Source organism: Bos taurus, chromosome 7 (genome assembly GCF_002263795.3).
Source record: "Bos taurus isolate L1 Dominette 01449 registration number 42190680 breed Hereford chromosome 7, ARS-UCD2.0, whole genome shotgun sequence".
Lineage (NCBI taxonomy): Eukaryota > Metazoa > Chordata > Mammalia > Artiodactyla > Bovidae > Bos > Bos taurus.
The window spans coordinates 76788006-76811332 of NC_037334.1; positions in this window are offsets into that span (position 1 = coordinate 76788006).

Below are 23327 nucleotides of genomic sequence, written 5' to 3' on the forward strand. Positions count from 1 at the left end.
TGCAAAGAGTGAGAGTTTTACTTCTTCTTTTCCAATTTGGATTCCTTTTATTTCTTTTTCTGCTCTGATTGCTGTGGCCAAAACTTCCAAAACTATGTTGAATAGTAATGGTGAAAGTGGGCACCCTTGTCTTGTTCCTGACTTTAGAGGAAATGCTTTCAATTTTTCACCATTGAGGATAATGTTTGCTGTGGGTTTGTCATATATAGCTTTTATTATGTTGAGGTATGTTCCTTCTATTCCTGCTTTCTGGAGAGTTTTTATCATAAATGGGTGTTGAATTTTGTCAAAGGCTTTCTCTGCATCTATTGAGATAATCATATGGTTTTTATTTTTCAATTTGTTAATGTGGTGTATTACATTGATTGATTTGCGGATATTGAAGAATCCTTGCATCCCTGGGATAAAGCCCACTTGATCATGGTGTATGATCTTTTTAATGTGTTGTTGGATTCTGATTGCTAGAATTTTGTTTAGGATTTTTGCATCTATGTTCATCAGTGATATTGGCCTGTAGTTTTCTTTTTTTGTGGCATCTTTGTCAGGTTTTGGTATTAGGGTGATGGTGGCCTCATAGAATGAGTTTGGAAGTTTACCTTCCTCTGCAATTTTCTGGAAGAGTTTGAGCAGGATAGGTGTTAGCTCTTCTCTAAATTTTTGGTAGAATTCAGCTGTGAAGCCGTCTGGACCTGGGCTTTTGTTTGCTGGAAGATTTTTGATTACAGTTTCAATTTCCGTGCTTGTGATGGGTCTGTTAAGGTTTTCTATTTCTTCCTGGTCGAGTTTTGGAAAGTTGTACTTTTCTAAGAATTTGTCCATTTCTTCCTCGTTGTCCATTTTATTGGCATATAATTGTTGATAATAGTCTCTTATGATCCTTTGTATTTCTGTGTTGTCTGTTGTGATCTCTCCATTTTCGTTTTTAATTTTATTGATTTGATTTTTCTCCCTTTGTTTCTTGATGAGTCTGGCTAATGGTTTGTCAATTTTATTTATCCTTTCAAAGAACCAGCTTTTGGCTTTGTTGATTTTTGCTATGGTCTCTTTTGTTTCTTTTGCATTTATTTCTGCTCTAATTTTTAAGATTTCTTTCCTTCTACTAACCCTGGGGTTCTTCATTTCTTCCTTTTCTAGTTGCTTTAGGTGTAGAGTTAGGTTATTTATTTGACTTTTTTCTTGTTTCTTGAGGTGTGCCTGTATTGCTATGAACTTTCCCCTTAGGACTGCTTTTACCATGTCCCACAGGTTTTGGGTTGTTGTGTTTTCATTTTCATTCGTTTCTATGCAAATGTTGATTTCTTTTTTGATTTCTTCTGTGATTTGTTGGTTATTCAGCAGCGTGTTGTTCAGCCTCCATATGTTGGAATTTTTAATAGTTTTTCTCCTGTAATTGAGATCTAATCTTACTGCATTATGGTCAGAAAAGATGCTTGGAATGATTTCTATTTTTTTGAATTTACCAAGGCTAGCTTTATGGCCCAGGATGTGATCTATCCTGGAGAAGGTTCCATGTGTGCTTGAGAAAAAGGTGAAATTCATTGTTTTGGGATGAAATGTCCTATAGATATCAATTAGGTCTAACTGGTCTATTGTATCGTTTAAAGTTTGTGTTTCCTTGTTAATTTTCTGTTTAGTTGATCTATCCATAGGTGTGAGTGGGGTATTAAAGTCTCCCACTATTATTGTGTTATTGTTAATTTCTCCTTTCATACTTGTTAGCCTTTGTCTTACATACTGCAGTGCTCCCGTGTTGGGTGCATATATATTTATAATTGTTATATCTTCTTCTTGGATTGATCCTTTGATCATTATGTAGTGACCTTCTTTGTCTCTTTTCACAGCCTTTGTTTTAAAGTCTATTTTATCTGATATGAGTATTGCTACTCCTGCTTTCTTTTGGTCCCTATTTGCATGGAAAATCTTTTTCCAGCCCTTCACTTTCAGTCTGTATGTGTCCCCTGTTTTGAGGTGGGTCTCCTGTAGACAACATATGTAGGGGTCTTGTTTTTGTATCCATTCAGCCAGTCTTTGTCTTTTGGTTGGGGCATTCAACCCATTTACGTTTAAGGTAATTACTGATAAGTATGATCCCGTTGTTTATGATACAATATTTCAGGATCAATTTCCTTGGTGTTAGAGGAAGCAAACTTTATATTGCGATGAGAAAACTGAAAGTCAAGGAAAGTAATGAAGGTTAGAATTGTTGTTGAGGAGAAAGGGAAAGAATGTCTTAACCAGTAAATTCTGCAGTGATTGAATTTACCTCCCTTGAATAGCAGTCGTGTTATTCCAGTGAAGTATTTTACCTATTTTCTTCTTTTGTGCTTCGCAGTTTCTTAATTTAGTCATATGTTTAGGTTATCTGTCATTTTGTTGATGGATTTTCCCCCTTACTTGACTTTTTTCCTTCCCGTTTTCCTGTCTTACGTTTTGTTGTTATAATTCCATATATAGCCTACTGCTAGCATAAGCATTCAGAGAAGGCAATGGCACCCCACTCCAGTACTCTTGCCTGGAAAATCCCATGGACGGAGGAGCCTGGTAGGCTGCAGTCCATGGGGTCGCTAAGAGTCGGACACAACTGAGCGACTTCCCTTTCACTTTTCACTTTCATGCATTGGAGAAGGAAATGGCAACCCACTCCATTGTTCTTGCCTGGAGAATCCAGGCAGAATCCCAGGCAGAATCCACCAGGGGGAGCCTGGTGGGCTGCCGTCTATGGGGTCGCACAGAGTCGGACACGACTGAAGTGACTTAGCAGTAGCATAAGCATTATATAGTTTCAGTCACTCAGTCATGTCTGACTCCTTGTGACCCCATGGTCTGCAGCACACCAGGCTCCTCTGTCCATGGAATTCTCCACACAAGAATACTGAAGTGGGTATTCCCTTTTTCAGGGGATCTTCCCAATCCAGGGATTGTACCCAGGTCTCCTGTACTGCAGGCAGGTTCTTTACCATCTGAGCCACCAAGGGAAGTGTTATATGTCAATACAGATATTAAGATAGGTATGGATATCTAGGACCATTTGAAAAAATGAAATTATGACAAAGTCTCCTTATTAGAGGAGGCAGATGTTTGATTTATTTTAAAAGTCACATAATCAATATTTTAAAATATAAAGATGTGAACTTCTCTATCTTGTTACAGGTTCAGTATCTTTATTTTCTGTTGCATTTTATTATTTGTTCCAGGAGCTATTCCTTATATATCCCCAAATGAATACAGTATCCTCTGCCTTAGATACAATCTTTCCTCTTTTGTAATACTTGGGAGTATTTAGAACACATTACATAATAATTATTTTTAATTAATGTACTTCTCTTGGCTCCTACAGGACTGTTAAATCCTTTAAGTCAAGTGCCTGTTGAAAAAGCCTGGCTAAATATTAACACCTAGTTGACCTTAGAAAATGTTAGCTACTTGGTCCTTCTCTCCTTATTCCCTTCCATTTTATCTTGTTATAGAGGGCTAAGCACTGTCACCTGTCACTTAGAGGTTTTGGTACCTTCCATTTATGTTGATTTGATAAAATTGCATTTTCTTGGAGTGAACTAGATTTTTGGAGAAGAGGCTGCTGACTTGCTTCTTAAAAAAAATTATTAAAATTATTAAAAGTTAATGTTTACTTTTTCATTTTTCTCTAAGTTTATACACAGCCTATAGTTAGCTACAGTTTTCTTTCTTTCTATAGTTTGCCTACAACATATAGCTAGCTACAGATACCTCTGGGCTATTTTTTTATCAAGAATTTTTGTGGGAAGGGAACCCACCTCCCATGAAGCAGGCTGAAAATGTCACATACTGATTTTCATTGTTCTGTTTCAGCTGGAAAGCTGGTTTTAGAATGAATGAGTGCAAATTTCACACCTGGTAAAGATTTGTATTATGGTAGCAATACAGAAAATGCATTCTGACTGTGGGGGTAGTAAAAATAGCAGCATATCCAGAGTCTAAGGCAGGCCATGACTCTGGTTCTGGCAGCAGTGCCTAGTTACTGGTACCAGTGCCTAGTTACTGGTACTGTTGCAGAACTGCTGGGGTTCAAACTTACAGTGTTTGGGGTGTCCTTATTGGACTACTGTTGTGTATGACTTTTACTATGCAACTTTATTCTTTCTTGCCCATGTTTTTTAGCCTCATTGTTAAACTTTCATGGCAATTCAAAGAAACCCACAGTATTTTTTCTCCCTCCAGTTTCATTGAAATACAATTGCCATCCAGCATTGTATAAATTTAAGGTGTACAATGTATTGATTTGACTTATATAGATCATAAAATGATTACCACAAAAAATTTAGTAAACATCCATCTTCTCATATAGGTATGAAATTAAATAGAATAAAAAAGGTCTACTGTGATGAGAACTCTTAGTATTTACTCTCTCAACAACTTTCATATATAACATATATCAGTGTTAATCATATTTATCATATTGTACATTATATTCCTAGCACTTATTTATCTTAAAGCTGGAAGTTTGTACTAGTCCTGCCCCCCTCATTTTTTAATTCTGGTAACCACAAACATGATCCTTTTATGTATTTTTAAAGTATAATTAACATATGTTAGATCCTGTTACACACATATTGATTTGATATTTCTATACATTTTTAAATGATCACCAGTATACACCTAATGATAATATGTCACCATACAAAGGTATTACATAATTATTTACGATAGTCCCCCACATATTACATTACATACTCTTGATTTTTTTTTTTGCAAATGGGAATTTGTAACTCTTAATCTCCATCATTTATTTATTTTCTACCCCCAGCTCTATCCCCTCTGGCAATGACCTCTTTGTTCTCTGTATCTGTAAATTGGTTTCTGATTTATTATTTTTACTTATTTTGTTTTTTTAGTTTTCACATGTAAGTGGAATTGCAAAACATTTGTCCTTCTCCATATAAATGATTTCACTTGCATAATAACCTACAGGTCTATCTATGCTGTCGCAAACAGTGAGATTTGTGGTTGAGTAATACTGCATTTGGAGAAGGCAATGGCAACCCACTCCAGTATTCTTGCCTGGAAAATCTCATGGATGGAGATGCCTTGTAGGCTACCGTCCGTGGGGTCGCAAAGAGTCGGATATGACTGAGCTTGACTCACTCACTTTAATATTACATTGCATTTGGATACCACATCTTCTTTATCCATTCATTTCTTGATGAGGACTTAGATTGCTTGCATATCTTTGTCATTATAAATAATATTGCATTGAATATAGGCGTCAATGCATCTTTTCAAATTAGTGTTTTTGTTTTCTTTGGATAAATACCCAGGGGCTGGAAGTGCTGGATTGTATGATATTTCTATTTTTATTTTTCAGAGGGATCTTCATACTGTTTTCCATAGTGCCTGCACCAATTTACATTCCCACCAACAGTGCATGAGGGTTCCCTTATCTCTACATCCTTGCCAACACTTGTTATTTCTTGTCTTTTTGATAATAGCCACTGTGACAAGTGTGAGGTGAATCTCTTTGGGGTTTTGACTTCTATTTCCCTGATGATTGGTGATACTCAGCATCTTTTTATGTGCCTGCTGGCCATCTGTATGTCTTATTTGGAAAAATCTGTTCAGATTCCCCATTTTTAAATTTTTTTTTGATGTTGAGTCATATAAGTTTTTGTGTATTTTGACTATTCACCTCTTGCAATATGTCATTTGTAAATATCTTCTCCCATTCAGTAGGTGGCCATTTCACTTCATTGATAGTTTCTTCACTGTGCAGAACCTTTGTAATTTGACTTTTTTGTGTGTATATTTGCTTCCGTTTCCCTTGCCTGAGGAGACATTTCCAAAAAATATTACCAAGACCAGTATTGAAAAGCATATTGCTTATGTTATCTTCTGGAAGTTTTATGGTTTCATGTATCACATTTAAGTCTTTCATTCATTTGAATTTACTTTTGTGCATGGTGTGAGATGGTAGTCCAGCTTGATTATTTTGTATGTAGCAGTCCATATTTTAAACTAAATTAGTGAACAGTTGGTTTCTCTTCATCATTGCAAATATCACTGATTGATATATCAGAGAATATCATCATTTTTATTTTACTTTTGCTTATTTTTCCTTTAACATGACTTATTCCTTATGATATGTTGATATAGTTTTGAGGTATGGCATATTTAATTTGGTATGTAGCTTAAATAATTTATTTACTATTCCTTCTAGGTAGTGAGAAATTATATCCTTGTAAGTATTACATATTTAAGTTTATTACAATGGCTTTAACAAGTACATGCTCATGTATGCTCTGTTGTGTCCAGCTCTCTGCAACCTTGTGGACTATAGCCCACCAGATACCTCTGTCCATGGGATTTTCCCAGCAAGAATATGAGAGTGGGCTGCCATTTCCTCCACCAAGGGATTTTCTCGATCCAGGGATTAAATCCATGTCTCCTGTGTCTCCTGCATTTTGCACGTGGATTCTTTACCACTGAGCCACCAGGGAAGCCCTAGTATTAAATACAGACTGTATCAAAAGTACATATTTACAAAATTCAGGTTTCCTTTTTCATTTTTAATCTTAATATTTCACTAATAAAAAAGTAGGATATTTAAATACAACTTTTCAGAATTAATTAGGACAAATTATATTTAAATTAAACTATCCTAATTAATGTTTGCTTGTGCTATAATGTTAGAGTACTTTGTGGGCATTTGGTGTGCACTCTTTGCAAATTGAGGAAATATAACCTTATCATCAGTTAACTATCAAGCGTCTAACTAAATTTAGCTGAGACTTGTCCTATTATACAAGTTCCCACTTAACCAAGTTGACTCCCATTAGCCACTGTGTTATAATGGCTTGTGGGAAGACTGAACAGAAAATTGAATTAATGAAAGCCATTTCTCAATCATTTCTCATTCTCATAAAATGATTAAAGCTGATGTAAGAGGGCTCATTAAAACAGAAAACATTAGGCTCATTAAAAAGCCATTAAACCATCTCACTTCTCTGATTTATTTTATTGTAACCTTATTTGGTCACTGTTTAAAAGTCACTGCACCCCACATTTCTTTTCTTATCACTGAGGAAATGTTATTTAAAATGTACACTTTGGCTATGTGGCCACATGATCTTAAATCATCTTATACTGCTCTTTCTTAGTTTCTAATCCTTTAAGACCATCATCTGACTACTATAAGCTGGAAATCAGCTCATGATACACAACTGGAATGAATTTACCTGCAATATATGTTCTGCTGCTGCTGCTCCTGCTAAGTTGCTTCAGTCGTGTCTGACTCTGTGCGACCCCATAGATGGCAGCCCACCAGGCTCCCCCATCCCTGGGATTGTCCAGGCAAGAACACTGGAATGGGTTGCCATTTCCTTCTCCAATGCATGAAAGTGAAAAGTGAAAGTGAAGTCCTTCAGTCGTATCTGACTCTTAGCGACCCCATGGACTGCAGCCCACCAGGCTCCTCCGTCCATGGGATTTTGCAGGCAAGAGTACTGGAGCGGGGTGCCATTGCCTTCTCCAATATATATTCTAGCTAATCTTAAACTGCACAAAATTTCTTATTTCACCTTGTATTGTTTAATCTTTCAAACTAAATTACTGCTTATTCAGGCAAAGTCGATATCCACTGGTCATTAGATGATGATAATGTTACTTTGTTAAGCAGCAATAACTTATATTGCCAAATCATTAAAAAAAAAAAAAGTTCTGATGTGGTAAATATGTCTTTATGAGAGGTTTGTTTGTACAGGGTATACTTGAAATATAATGAAATTAGGATGCCAACAAATTTTTCTTTTTTTCCTAAGAATGATTTCATAATATGTCTTTGCAAGGGTAGATCCATATAAAACTGCCTTAGTTTAAAAAATTAAGTGTGTATTAGAATTCACATAGAAGATAAAACTCAGCAGTGGCCACAGGACTGGAAAAGGTCAGTTTTCATTCCAATCCCAAAGAAAGGCAACACCAAAGAATGCTCAAACATCTCACACGCTAGTGAAGTAATGCTCAAAATTCTCCAAGCCAGGCGTCAACAGTATGTGAATCATGAACTTCCAGCTGTTCAAGCTGGTTTTAGAAAAGGCAGAGGAACCAGAGATCAAATTACCAACATCCATTAGATCATCAAAAAAGTAAGAGAGTTCCAAAAAAACATCTATTTCTGCTTTATTGACTATGCCAAAGCCTTTGACTCTGTGGATCACAACAAACTGGGAAAATTCTTCAAGAGGTGGAAATACCAGGCCAGCTGATATGCCTCCTGAGAAATCTGCATGTGTGTTAGGAAGCAACAGTTGGAACTGGACATGGAACAACAGATTGGTTCCAAATCGGGAAAGGAGTGTGTCAAGGGGGTAAATTGTCATCCTGCTTATTTAACTTCTATGCAGAGTCCATCATGAGAAATGCTGGGCTGGATGAAGCACAAGCTGGAATCAAGATTGCTGGGAGAAATATCAGTAACGTCAGATATGCAGATGACACCGCCCTTATGGCTGAAAGCGAAGAGGAACTAAAGAGCCTCTTGATGAAAGTGAAAGAGGAGAGTGAAAATGTTGGCTTAAAACTAAACATTCAGAAGTAAAATCATGGTATCCGGTCCCATCACTTCATGGCAAATAAATGGGGAAACAGTGGAAACAGTGACAGATGTTATCTTTTTGGGTTCCAAAACCACTAAAGGTGGTGACTGCAGCCATGAAATTGAAAGACACTTGCTCCTTGGAAGAAAAGTTATGACCAACCTAGACAGCATATTAAAAAGTGGAGACATTACTTTGCCAACAAAGGTCTGTCTAGTCAAAGCTGTGGTTTTTCCAGTAGTCATGTATGGATGTGAGAGTTGGACTGTAAAGAAAATTGAGTGCTAAGAAATTGATGCTTTTGAACTGTGTTGTTGGAGAAGACTCTTGAGAGTCCCTTGGACTACAAGGTGATCCAACCAGCCCATCCTAAAGAAAATCAGTCCTGAGTATTCATTGGAAGGACTGATGCTAAAACTCCAATACTTCGGCTACCTGATGTGAAGAACTGACTCCTTTAAAAAGATCCTGATGTTGGAAAAGATTGAAGGCTTTGAGATTGAAGGACAATGAGATGGTTGGATGGCATCACGGACTCAATTGACATGAGTTTGGGTAAACTCTGGGAGTTGGTGATGGACAGGGAGGCCTGGCATGCTGCAGTCCATGGGGTCGCAAAGAGTCAGACACAAGTGAGTGACTGAACTGAATTGAACTGAGCTGAGACGATAAAAATATTATAAGATACACTTGGAGAAGAAAAATTAACACTAGTAAAGCAATAGAGGAACTCTGAAATCTCAGTGGCTTCATCCTCATGTTGCAGTCTGATGCCAGTTTTAATAGCCTCTGTCCATCTTATAACTGTGCCTTCTGGAATGTAGTGGACATGAGGATGCATTGCCGCTATCCTCTTTGGATACATTGCAAATATATCACATCGCAGAACACACTGCAGTTAGAAACTGACAGCTGTTTTGATATAATTGGAATAGAAGGAAATGGCAACCCACTCCAGTATTCTTGCCTGGAAAATCGCATGGACTTAGGAGCCTGGTAGGCTACAGTCCATGGGGTTGCAAAGAGTCGGACACAACTGAGCGACTTCACTTTCACTTTCACTTTGAAATAGGCATTTTTTCCCCCACCAATCTATGTAGCTCCCAGAAGAATTAAAGCACGTGCTGCATCTCAGCTTCCATTTGTGCCTCTGTCCAGTCCTGTTTCCTTCCCTTCCCTTCCACGTGTATTGTTGATCCCTAAAGTACTACTTAGTAAACATTCTACACACTAAACTCCATTCAGAGTCAGCTTCCCAGAAAAGCCCATCTTCACTTTGGACTTTATAATCTCCAGTGTTGCAAAAGCAGGAAAACAGAAAGATGAGAAAGAGACAAAAGTTGTCAAATGCTACACCCCAAAGTGAAATATCACTGATACTCTTCATCCATTGGCCAGAATTAGTCATATGGCACCGAATGAACTGCAAGGCTGACTCGTAGAAATGTTGGAAAATACATCAACTCTTGATGACCAGTGTCTCTACCATATACTCAAACTTCAGTGTTACTTTTGACACAGTACAAATATTTTTAATCATTACACTAATCACAGAACCATCTTTACATGAATCTTGGATTTTATACAAAATATTTTGCCCATTTTTTGGTGATGACAAATTAATCCTTATACCTAAAATATTTTCTCTCACAATCATTCTGTGGCAGTTTTGGCCTATATGTAAAGAAAGATGGAAAACCATATGTTTCTATGTAGAGTCACAGCCTAATTGGAAGGTCTTATACAACTTAGAATCTGATTTAATATTTTATTAGAGTGTGCCTTCCCTCTCTCCAATCAGTGAATCACATTTTGTGCTTGAAGCAAGGCAAAGTAATAATTATTATCTTAATGGCAATACTAACAAAGGAAACTAATATAATAATTAAAAATCATGGAGAACTGGCTGTGAAATAAGCTACAATCATAAAGATAGTATTATTGTCCCTACTTAATAAGAAACAAAGAAGAGGCATCAAAAAATATATAGAAAAACTTGCTTAACATCAGCAAGTACTAAGTGTAGCTGGAGCTTCAGTTTACACCCATCTGGGTGAAAGTCTGTGTCATAACTACTGTATTAGACTCCTTATGAGAGGCTATGTTTTTCTCAAGCCTTCTTTCCCTTTAAAGTCATCATATATAACTAAATGCCACTGAACATTTTCCTCTCAATATATTTAAACTAAAACAGTAGACTGGGAGTTAGCCTAGAAAAGGCATTACTTTAGAGAAATATCTGCAAACTAAAGAACATACCAAACTTCCCTCTCAAATGCCTCTGAATCTGTTTATTTCATGTGATTTTATGTTTAAGTCCTTGAGTAAATTGAGAAAATCATCATGTCATATATGTGTGACATATAAATCAAGTAACTCTGAAACAGATATTTCCACTTACTAATATTATACTGATATTAGTAGCACTCATAGTGATATTTAGGCTTACAATACAAATAGTTTAATTACAGATTTAAATGAATCAAGAAATGTTTCTTCATTTGAATGATTGAAGAATGAAGCTGCAGTTGCAAAAAGGTTGAATATCATTTGGAAAAGTCCCAGAATACAAGTAGATCAACCTCAAGAATGATACATGTTAACTATGCTCAAAATTAGATGCATACAAATGACATCTACTCATTAGTTTTTAAGTAGAGATTTTTAGAATAAAGGTGTGATGGTACTCCGGTTTTATTCTCGTCAGTGCTCTGTCTTTGTATAAATGTACATGGAAGTTCTGAAAATAAGCTGAAGTTGTCCTGATGAACATGCTATACCACAAAAGCAATCGACTGGAGGATTTTAATGGTTCTCAGCTAACAAAGTTTTATAAATCATAATAGATACACTAGTTCTTATTCAGGTCATCCTCTTCACTTACTAGGCCATAAGCACTATTGAAGCCAGCTGTTCTGTTTCTTCATTTCTATGCTTCCCTTGTTTTATATACAACCATGTGCCTCTACATGTACAAATAAACCACACACATAAATACACCACACAAATAAATACACTAACTGGTATTCAAATTACTAACCTCTATCTTGTTAATAACATCAAATTAGGTAATCTAATCTCAGGAAAGCATTCTTTCCCTTCAAGGTTTCAATGCATAATTATTTTCTGAACTACTCAATGTAAGCATCCTGGTTAAATTAATAAAACACAGGATTCCTTCTCAGTCCAGTGTTTAGAATTCTGAGCTCTTACTGTGAGGGTCTGAGTTCAATCAGGGAACTAAGATCCCATAAACTGTGCAGTCTGTTTAAAACAAAAACAAAACAAAAAACTTATATCACATACATCTCGTATTTATAAGCATTTAAGCTTATATATATGGGAGAAGGCCTATGGCATCCCACTCTAGTACTCTTGCCTGGAAAATCCCATGGACGGAGGAGCCTGGAGGGCTGCAGTCCATGGGGTCGCTGAGGGTCCGACACGACTAAGTGACTTCACTTTCACTTTTCACTTTCATGCATTGGAGAAGGAAATGGCAACCCACTCCATTGTTCTTGCCTGGAGAATCCCAGGGACCGGGGAGCCTGGTGGGCTGCCGTCTATGGGGTCGCACAGAGTCGGACACGACTGAAGCGACTTAGCAAGCTTATATATGGCTTCACTAATGGCTCAGATGGTAAAGCGTCTGCCCGTAATGCGGGGGACCTGGGTTAAATCCCTGCGTCGGAATGATGCCCTAGAGAAGAAAATGGCAACCAACGCCAGTACCTTTGCCCAGAAAAATCCCATGGACGGAGGAGCCTGGTAGGCTACAGTCCGTAGCGTCGCAAAGAGTCGGACACGACTGAGCGACTTCACAAGCTAATATATATTTTAAGTTTTAGAACAAGGATTCAAACACACTCTTTCTGAGGTAGCAAAAGTAATTGTTTAACAATTCTGCTGTATTGAGTCCTCATTTATTTATATCCTTAAACAGGCAAGTATATTTCTTTATTTTGAAAATCCTGGAAACAACACATTTTGGGTTGGTTTTTTGTTTTTTTTTTTCCTCAGTAAGTTTTTCCCTTTAAAATAATTTTAGACTTAGGAAAACTTTTGAAGATAGTAGAGAGTTGTCATACTCTACAGCCATTTTCTCTTATTGAATTTTACATTAGTAAGGTACATTTGTTTCAGTTATTGGACCAATATTGATACCATATTATTAATGGGAGTTTATTCATATTTCTTTAATTTCACCTAATGTTTATTTTCCATCTAAAGATTACATCCAGGATACTACATTACATTTGGTCATATATTTTGGGGTTCCTCTTAGCTGTGATGGTTTCTCAGATTTTCCTTATTTTTGTCAACGTGGTGGTTTTGAGAAGCACTGCTCAGGTATTTTGTAGAAAATACCTTTTTTGGATATGTCTGCAATATTTTTGTGATTAAAGTGAGGTTGTGAGTTTTAGGTAGGAAGATTACAGAAAGAAATTGCCATTTTCATCATGTTATATCAGGGTGCATATTATCAACATGACATCATGGTTGATATCTTGATTATCTTGAATAACTGATAGTGTTTGGCAGGTTTCTCTACTATTAAATTACTCTTTTCCCCTGCTTGCTCACTGTACTTTTTGGAAAGAGGTCACTATGAGGAGCCAACACTTAAGTCTGAAGGCTTATACTCTACTTCTTGAGAAGAGGCAAGTATATTTCTTGGGAGTATATTTCTGGTTTTCCCGGATAGCTCACTTGGTAAAGAATTTGCCTGTAATGCAGGAGACCCCAGTTAGATTCCTGGGTCAGGAAGATCCACTGGAGAAGGGATAGGCTACCCACTCCAGTATTCTGGGCTTCCCTTTGACTCAGCTGGTAAAGAATCCACCTGTAATGCGGGAGACCTGGATTTAATCCCTGGGTTGGGAAGATACCCTGGAGAAGGGAAAGGCTGCCCACTCCAGTATTCTGGCCTGGAGAATTCCACCCTATGGTCACAGATTTGGACACAACTGAGTGACTTTCACTTTCACTTTTCACTTTAGTATACATACATAGGAATGTCAGAATTATAAACCTTGTACCCCTAGTAGAAAAAAAAAAATATCAACTCTACTTAATGCATTTTTTTTTTTTTGCCTTTAGTTTTACAAGCTCTACTTTTAAAGTTATTTGGGTCAGCACCTTTTCCTTCCCTATTCAAGTGAGATGGTTTCATATAATTTTAATGGAGTTAGATTCTTTTGTTATAGTCATCATTACCTCCTCAGAACCCTTGACATCCTAAATGGTGTTTTATTCATTTTTTTTCTCTAAATTTTTTTTTAAAGCATTCCCATCTTTAATATTTTTGTCATTACAGACACAGCTTTATTCTGGTCAGCTTTGGACTCTGGCCCCTGTTAATTTGTGTGTGTGTGTGTGTGTTTTATTTTATTTTATTTATTTATTTATTTTTAATTTTATTTTATTTAACTTTACAATATTGTATTGGTTTTGCCATATATCAAAATGAATCTGCCACAGGTATACTTGTGTTCCCCATCCTGAACCCTCCTCCCTCCTCCCTCCCCATACCATCCCTCTGGGTCGTCCCAGTGCACCAGCCCCAAGCATCCAGTATCATGCATCGAACCTGGACTGGCGACTTGTTTCATATATGATATTACATATTTCAATGCCATTCTCCCAAATCATCCCACCCTCTCCCTCTCCCACAGAGTCCAAAAGACTGTTCTATACATCAGTGTCTCTTTTGCTGTCTCATATACAGGGTTATTGTTCCCATCTTTCTAAATTCCATATATATGCGTTAGTATTAAGATTCAAATCTTTGTGCTGTAACGTTCTGTGTATTTTGACAAATGTGTAGTATCCACCATCATAGTCTCATACAAAACAGTTTCACTGGCCTAAAACATACCCTGTTCTTCACCTATTCAACTCTCCTCTTTTGTCGCATCTTCTATCAACCACTGATCTTTTTTTACACTCTCTATAGTCTTGCCTTTCCCATAGTATTGTATAATTGAAATCATACAGTTTGTAGCCTTTTCACACTACCTTGGTTCAGTCGTGTCCAGTCTTTGAGACCCCATGGACTATGTAGTCCATGGAATTCTCCAGGCCAGAATATTGGAGTAAGTAGCCTTTCACTTCTCCAGGGGATCTTCCCAGCCCAGGGATCGAACCCAGGTATCCCACATTGCAGACAGATTCTCTTACCAGCTGAGCCACAGAGAAGCCCCTTTCACTTTGCAGAAAGCATTTAAAATTTATCTGAATCATCTGGAATTTCTGTCTTTAATTAGCATATGTGGCCATTTACATTTAAAGAAGTTCTTGATATATTTGTGTTTAATAATTGTTTTCTACTTATTCTGCTTGTCCTTTGTTTCCTGCCTCCCCTTTTGTCCTTTCTTAGGTTTTAACTGAGCATTTCATATAATTTCATTTTATCTTCTCTATTGGTATATTGTGTTTCTTAAAATACTAGTGATTTCTCTAGAAATTATAATATACAATTGTAACTAATTCACAACCCTCTTTAATGACACTATATTGCTTCACATGTAGCACAGGTAACTTTTATAAAAGATATATTCAATTTCTTCCTTTCTGGCTCTTATAAGCTTGCTGTGATTCATTTCACTTATCCCTATGCTATAATCATTAAACACAATATTAATATTACTATCAACAATTTTCTTTTAAATTATTAAGAATGATAATTTATTTCAGTTATTCATTTATTTCTTCTTTGATGCTCTTCTATTTTTTATGTAGATCTAAGTTTTAGACTTACATCATTTTTCTACTCCCTTTCAGTTCAGTTCAGTTCAGTAGCTCAGTCATGTCTGACTCTTTGCGACCCCATGAATCGCAGCACGCCAGGCCTCCCTGTCCATCACCAACTCCCAGAGTCCACCCAAACCCATGTCCATAAGTTGGTGATGCCATCCAACCATCTCATCCTCTGTCATCCCCTGCTCCTCCTGCTCTCAATCTTTCCCAGCATCAGGGTCTTTTCCAATGAGTCAGCTCTTTGCATCAGATGGCCAAAGTATTGGAGCTACTCCCTATGGACTTCTTTAATTTTTCTACTCCCTATTAACTTCTTTAAATACTTCTGATTTAGTAGGTCTGAGATAGGCACCTGAGTTATTTATTTTCTAAACAATAATCCCAGAATAATTCTGACGCTGCTATTTTACAAATCCCAGTTGAGATGTAATGAACTATGGGTAGACTTTTTAACAAAAATAAATGAAAACCATATCTGTTAAAAAAAAAAAAAAACTTCATAGATGGTAGTTCTGCTGTCAATGAATTTCTATAATTTTGGTTTAATTGAGAATGTCTTGTGTCTCCTTCACTTTTAAAAAGTTTAGAATTCCAAGTTTATGTTTATTTTCTTTCAACATATATGTTTTACTCTACTCTCTTCTTCAATGGTTTGTAACAAGAAGTCCACTGTGGTTCTTACCACTTTCCTTTATAGGTAGAATGTTTTTATCCTTAGGATTCTTTCAAGATTTTAATTTTAATTTTGTCAGGTTGTCTGCAGTTTAAGTATATGCCTAGATATAGGTTGTTTTGGTCATTATCCTGTTTGATATTTTTTGAACTTTCTAGATCTGTGATTATCTGGTATTCATTTTGGAACATTTTCAGTAATTATTTTTTTCAAATATTTCTTTTTCTCCATTCCCTCTTTTTTCTCTTTCTGCTATTTCAATCATGTATCTCACAGCATTTGAAATTGTTTTGAATGTTCCTTTTTTTAATTGCTACTTTTTGTCTTTGCATTTTAGATTGAATTTTTATTGACCTATATTAAAGCTCAGTTATTCTTCTGCCATGTCCAGTTCTACTGATAAGCCCCCAAAAAGCATTCTTTCTTTTTGTTGTAGTGTTTTTGATTTCTACATTTCTTTAGTGTTTTTGATATTTTGTTTCACCTATTTTCTTGGGTTTCCATAAGAACTCTTTGTTAAAAGAGTCAGTGTCTTACAGATCTCTCAGCTTTAATCATTCCTATCGATTTGGAGTTCTTTTGTTTAAATGTAAAGCGTACAGGAGGGGATTCATTTTATAATTTTATGATTAAATCTCAGCCTTTTAATAGGCCTATGTTCCTTGCCCATGAGTGTAACTCAGTTTTCTTTCCCACTTAAGTGAAGAGACTATGAGAACTATTAGGGGGAGAAAGTCCCTTCCCACAGCTTAGAGAACAACCTGGTAAAACCTTTTTTGGTAAAGATTAAGTCTTGTTATATGAAATGCTATATATATATATATATATATATATATATATATATACACACACACACACACACACACACACAGTATTGGAGTATAGTTGCAAAAAAGTGTTGTATTATTGTGTGCTTGTACAGAAAATTGAATCAATCATTGGTTCAGTTCAGTCCAGTCATTCAGTCATGTCCCGCTCTTTGCAAACCCATGGGCTGCAACACGCCAGGCTTCCCTGTCTGTCACCAACTCCTGGAGCTTGTTCCAACTCATAGCCATCAAGTTGGTGATGTCTTCCAACCATCTCATCATCTGTCATCCCCTTCTCCTCCTGCCTTCAATCTTTTTCCCAGCATCAGGGTCTTTTCTAAAAAGTCAGTTCTTTGCATCAAGTGGCCAAAGTACTGGGGCTTCACCTCCAACATCAACCCTTACAATAAATATTCAGGGTTGATTTCCTTTAGGATTGACTTGTTTGATCTCCTTGCAGTCCAAGCAACTTTTGAGAATCTTCTCCAACACCACAGTTCAAAAGCATCAATTCCTTAGAACTCAGCTTTTTTTTTTTATGGTCCAACTCTCACATCCATACATTACCACTGGAAAAACCATAGTCAACCATATATATATATACATATTTACCCTCATTATTGGATTTCCTTTCCATCTAAGTCACCACAGAGCACTGAGTAGAATTCCCTGTGCTCTACATGTTCTCATTGTAGGGGTTTAGTTGCTAAGTTGCGTCCTACTCTTATGACCCCATGGACTGTAGCCTTCAAAGCTCCTCTGTCCAGGGGATTCTCCAGGCAAGAATACTGGAGTAGGTTGCCATTTCTTTTTCCAGGATGTTCTCACTAGTTATCTATTTTACACATAGTACTGCATGTATATTAATCCCAATCTCCCATTCTAAATAGTTACTTTTGTTCTCTACCCTACAGAGCTTCAAAGCCTTTTTTCCCTTACCTTTTTATTGTGAGAACAGTAAAAAGTTGGGGTTCTTTGAGGTAAACTCTTTTTTTTAATCTCAAGAAAGGCATTTAGGGGATTCCCTACAATTGTGGGTACGAGACTCTACGTTATACTATTTGATACTTAGCCTGCAGCAGTTTGTCAAAATAGCTAAGTTAAGGATCCAGCAGATTCTGCTCTAGGTAACCAGATCTTGGCCATGGTACTTTGGCTTCAACTGCTATTCTAGATTTCAGACTAAAGATTTGCTCACTGCCTTCCCTTCTCCATTGGATCTGAGAAAAGTCATTAATTCCAGTTTATTCAACGTTTTCCTTGTTGTAATAATGAAAGTGATGACTTCTAAATCTTAGATGGAAATCATTCACTTCTTTTTTACTATCAAATATTGATTCAAGGCTAACAGTATTAGCTTAATTATATAAAGGCCTAACACAATGCCAGGCACAGAGTAGTACTCATTAAATATTAATCCCCTCTTCCTTCCATTTCCTTTTATGTAGGTTATAGGATAAGGTTCAATGTGTGATGTAGTAATATAGTATATTCTGTTCTCTCTCTTTCCCATCCTCAGTCTTTCTCTCTTTATATGAATAATTATTGCAGTATTTGATAATATAATTGTTTTAAAAGTCCCCCAAGTCCAATATTTAAGTATTAGCCATAATATTATAGGTACTATTAAGAACTATTGCAATAATAAGTGATTTTAGGTGCTAAAAAGTGTCAAAATTAAATTCCAGTAGTAGGAAAGCTTTATTCCACACTGAAAAAGACAAACTAATAAAGTCTAGATTCCTAAAAATAGTATCTTTATCCCTGCTCATCTCTGATTGCAGAAGAATTTCCAATTCTTTCAACAATTTTTATACAATAAGCATTGATTTTCAAATAATAATCTAAGCTATTCAGTAGTAATTTAGAGGCAGAAATACTTTACAGAGTCTCAACTCCATAGCTGGGATCCTTTACAAGAGTGCAACCAAGTTCATGGCTGTGGCTGGAGAACCGAACTGGGAAGGATCCGCTTCTAACCTCTTTTCAGATTGTTGGCAGAATGTGTCTCTTTTTAGCTTTAGGGTTGAAGGCAACTTGATTCTTTGAAAGCAGCTACAGAGAATGAGATAAATTCTAGTTATATGTCTTCAGTAGTTTAACATGATCATGGGAAAGACACCTCATCAGTTTTGCTGACCTCTAAAATTAGAAACAAGTCATAGTTTCTACTCACACTCAAGGAGAGGGTTGTGTGCAAAGCATAAACAAAAGGACGCAGAAATCATTGGAAGATACCTTAATGTTGTCCACTACAGAGTTCTAGTCATAAACCAGTTAACATCCAGAAGACATAAAGTTTAGGAATTGCTATTACCATTGGAAAAAAGTCAAAATTGTGCAGAAAAATATCATCTGTAGTTACATAATTTTATTTTTTTAATTTGTATAGATCAGGTAAAATTAATAGCATTGAATATTAAATGAAATAAAATTTATTTATAATTATGGATATTTACTTGATGACAAATTCTCAAGGAGCTAGTTATTACATGAGAAAAAAATTAGAAAGTGAAAATAGTTAAATTATTTTACTATTCAGAGACTTCACAGATTATACATTATAATACACCATAAACCATAAAATGAGTTGAACAAATTTTTTGTAGCATTAAAATAAATGCACATGTTTATTGGTTAACCAAAGTGTATTATTGTAGAAAATTGCACCAATATAATCTTAATCATAAAAAATACCCAAGATAATATTGTGAATCAATGTATATTTTAATACCACTGAGGATGTCCATAGCAGCTTCAGTGATCCTTTAAGACTCTTGGGAAGTTCTCTATAATGCTACAAAAGGAAACTTCTTGAATCTCCTAAGCAGGATATGGTGTAAATAATTTCAGAGTAAGAAATTAGAGACATGGGCCCTGCTGAGAACTGACCTAAGTTTTAGATATATCATGCAAGTCTTCATTTTGGAAAAGAAACTGGTTGGAAGTTATGGCTTAATTGAACTGTAAGAGTCATTTCTACTTCTACTTTCTGTTTCTGAACCTAAGTCAAGTATAGACTAGACTCCTCAAATGGAATCATCAGAAAATGATAGAAATGATCAGGACTTGGTTGTAAGAGGTGAAAAATACTTGGAAATGTTCAAAAGACTCATGTAAGGTTGGACAGGAAAAGGAAGTTAAAGGACAATAATCACTCTTTAGATAAAATATAATACTTTTAAAAACAAAACATATGTGATGTGTGAAAAAATAATCATATACTTTTATTTAATTCACTGTTTATTCAAATTTTAAAGCCATTTAAATTAAGAAGCAAAGATACTTAAAGTAGAGGTCAATTAGCATGATATTTAATTCAAATACAAGGTTCTTTCCCCTTATTTCTACCCATTTGTCATTTGCATTTTCTACTACTTTTTAAGAAAAAAAGTTCTCCTATCTTAATTGTTATTGAGTAACAATCATTTAATTTGTGGAGGTGCAGATCAGTATGCAAAACAGGTTTAAAAATTTGGTTCAGGTCCCCTCTTAGCATCCTAGATTGGTGACTTTGATATTTATTTATAGAGGATCATGGAGATCTGTATTATAAACAGAAAGCAAACCTTTATTATTTTCAATTCATTCATAATTCTTTTTGAATATTGTTCAATACAGAATGAGTCTGATCTTTGCATTCAAAGCAATTTGGTTTAGAATCCCAATTGTCACCAACAGTGCAAAATCAAGGAAGTTATCACTCATACTGTGCTCCATTTTATAATTGTATGTTACCATTCCAATACTAGAGACTGGTTTTAATAATTAAATATAACTTAATAAATAAGTCACCTAAAATGGCTTGGGTACTCAGGAATGAATAATATATGGCTGATATTATTTTAATATCAATAATTATAATTATGATACCTTTCACTCTGTAGTTGAAAATTGTATAATCCATGCATTAAACTAGTTCTGCTTCTGTCTCAGTAGAGTGGACAGACTCACATAAATCTTCTTATGAAATTCAAAATATGTTTTCATAGAAGAATGAATGAATATAGAAGAATTTCTGTTTTTCTTACTTGTGCATCATTGGTAAAACATTTAAAATTTTATAATATTTAACAGTTATGGAGCTGAGAGATTATTTATCTCTACTATTGAAAAGATTTAAAAAATGAGGTCATTCATCATTCATTTAAAAAATATTATTCAGCACTCAATGAGATGCTTGGGATTCATTGGAGATGAATGAATGAATGAATGTATGCATGCTGCATTGATGAATAAAAGATTTATTACTAAATAAATGAATAAACAAATGACTCTGACTCTCAAATAGCTTATACACCACTGATATAGAGGGAAATTAACCAATAAAGTCTACAAATAACTGGTTCAGGGAAGTTGTGACTTTTTTTGTGGTTATAGAATTTAAAGACTAAAACCCAGAGTTTCCCACTTTAAGGCAATGCCCAGAAATAATTTATAGCACAGAGCATATGCTCTAAATTTCTTTTTCTGATAAAATTTTTACATTTTTTCCCCTATAAAATTATTTTAAACTTTATAGCTTAAATATATTATGCTAATCAAATGATATGTCAGTAACACTTACATTTTCTTGATTCTCTCTTATGATGAATTATGTACCCTAACAATCTTTCAGCACAATTATTGGTGCATTTGCAATTGAATCATTAGAGTATTCCAAATGATATTTTTTGCAGCTTTAGAGTTCAATAGAGCTTGCATGAACATATAGCTTTATTTAGTATGTGGTATATATTATTAGTTTAGATAATACATAAAAATCAGAGACTTGTACTGGCATAAATCAAGAGTCAATACATTTACTCCTAAAGACACTTTCTAATTCAAATTAATAATCTCATTATTCTTCTTCTTGATACATTCTATCAAAATAGAATGCTCTAGAATAAAATGTTACCATCATAATAATAACCCTTATTGTTTCTATGCATCCAGCCCTAGCTTAGCACTTGACAATTTTTAGCTCATTTAATTTCCAGGTCAGCACAAAGTATATACAATTATTCATCTCATTTTACCATGAAGAAAATGAAGCAGAGAGTATAAATAACTTACCCCAGATCATATTTCTAATCGGAATGCTATACAAAATATATAATAGGTGACAGGTCTACTGTACAGATAGTAAAGGTTACAGGCACTCAGAAGGAGTGATCATGAAAGTGAGAACGCGAAGAAAAATTTCCTTGGGTCTTTGCCCTAGTGTCACACTATGAAAACTCAGAATTCAGGTAAGGGTAGATTTGTGTTGCTGAGCTATGAGGAAAATAACATGTTGGCAGACTACTATTTGTGTGAAAACATGAGGTGAATATCAAGATGGAATCCACAATCCCTAGGGTAATGGCAAAAAATGGTCCTGTAGTGGTCAGTTCAGTTCAGTCACTCAGTCGTGTCTGACTCTGAGACCCCATGAATCACAGCACGCCAGGCCTCCTTGTTCATCACCAACTCCTGGAGTTCACTCAGACTCACATCCATTGAGTCAGTGATGCCATCCAGCCATCTCATCCTCTGTTTTCCAATGAGTCAACTCTTCCCATGAGGTGGCCAAAGTACTGGAGTTTCAGCTTTAGCATCATTCCTTCCAAAGAAATCCCAGGGCTGATCTCCTTCAGAATGGACTGGTTGGATCTCCTTGCAGTCCAAGGGGCTCTCAAGAGTCTTCTCCAACACGACAGCTCAGAAGCATCAATTCTTCGGCACTCAGCTTTCATCACAGTCCAACTCTCACATCCATACATGACCACAGGAAAAACCATAACCTTGACTAGATGGACCTTTGTTGGCAAAGTAATGTCTCTGCTTTTCAATATGCTATCTAGGTTGGTCATAACTTTTCTTTCAAGGAGTAAGTGTCTTTTAATTTCATGGCTGCAGTCACCATCTGCAGTGATTTTGGAGCCCAAAACTGTAGTGGTAGATTGGTTCAATTTCAAAGGATTTTAAAAGACAAGAGAGAAAAAAAAAATGCAAAGAACTTGATTTCTATTTTGTCTGTAGAAGATATTTGCAACTGTCTATGTCAGCTTGAAAAGAAACTTTACCTATGGTGGATACTTCTTGAAACTAGAAAGTCATCTCTTGTGCTGTCAACCTTTGCTGGAGACAAGGAGAATATAGTCTAGCACTCTCTCACGCCAGTGGGAAGAATGAGCCTGCCTTGATTATTGGTATAAGGTGGTAGTCTCAGTGCTGCTGTTACAGATCTATCTGAGATTAAAAATAAAATAATACTGATACATACTGATGCTCCACAGCAGCTACAAATGACATAGAATAAAATCAGAATTCTTATTCATCATATGTTATTGGAGAATAGTTGTATAGATTTCATATTTGAGTTTACCTTTGTTAATCTTAAAAAAATAGCCTGTTTGTTTATGGTGAAATGGGTTTATTTCAGAATAACAGAGAACTGCAATTTGGGACAGGTAAACTAAAGTCAATCATAGGCAAGTTTGAAGAAACAAAGGGAAGTCAGCTTTTATTAGGTTTTAGGAGGAAACTGGGCAG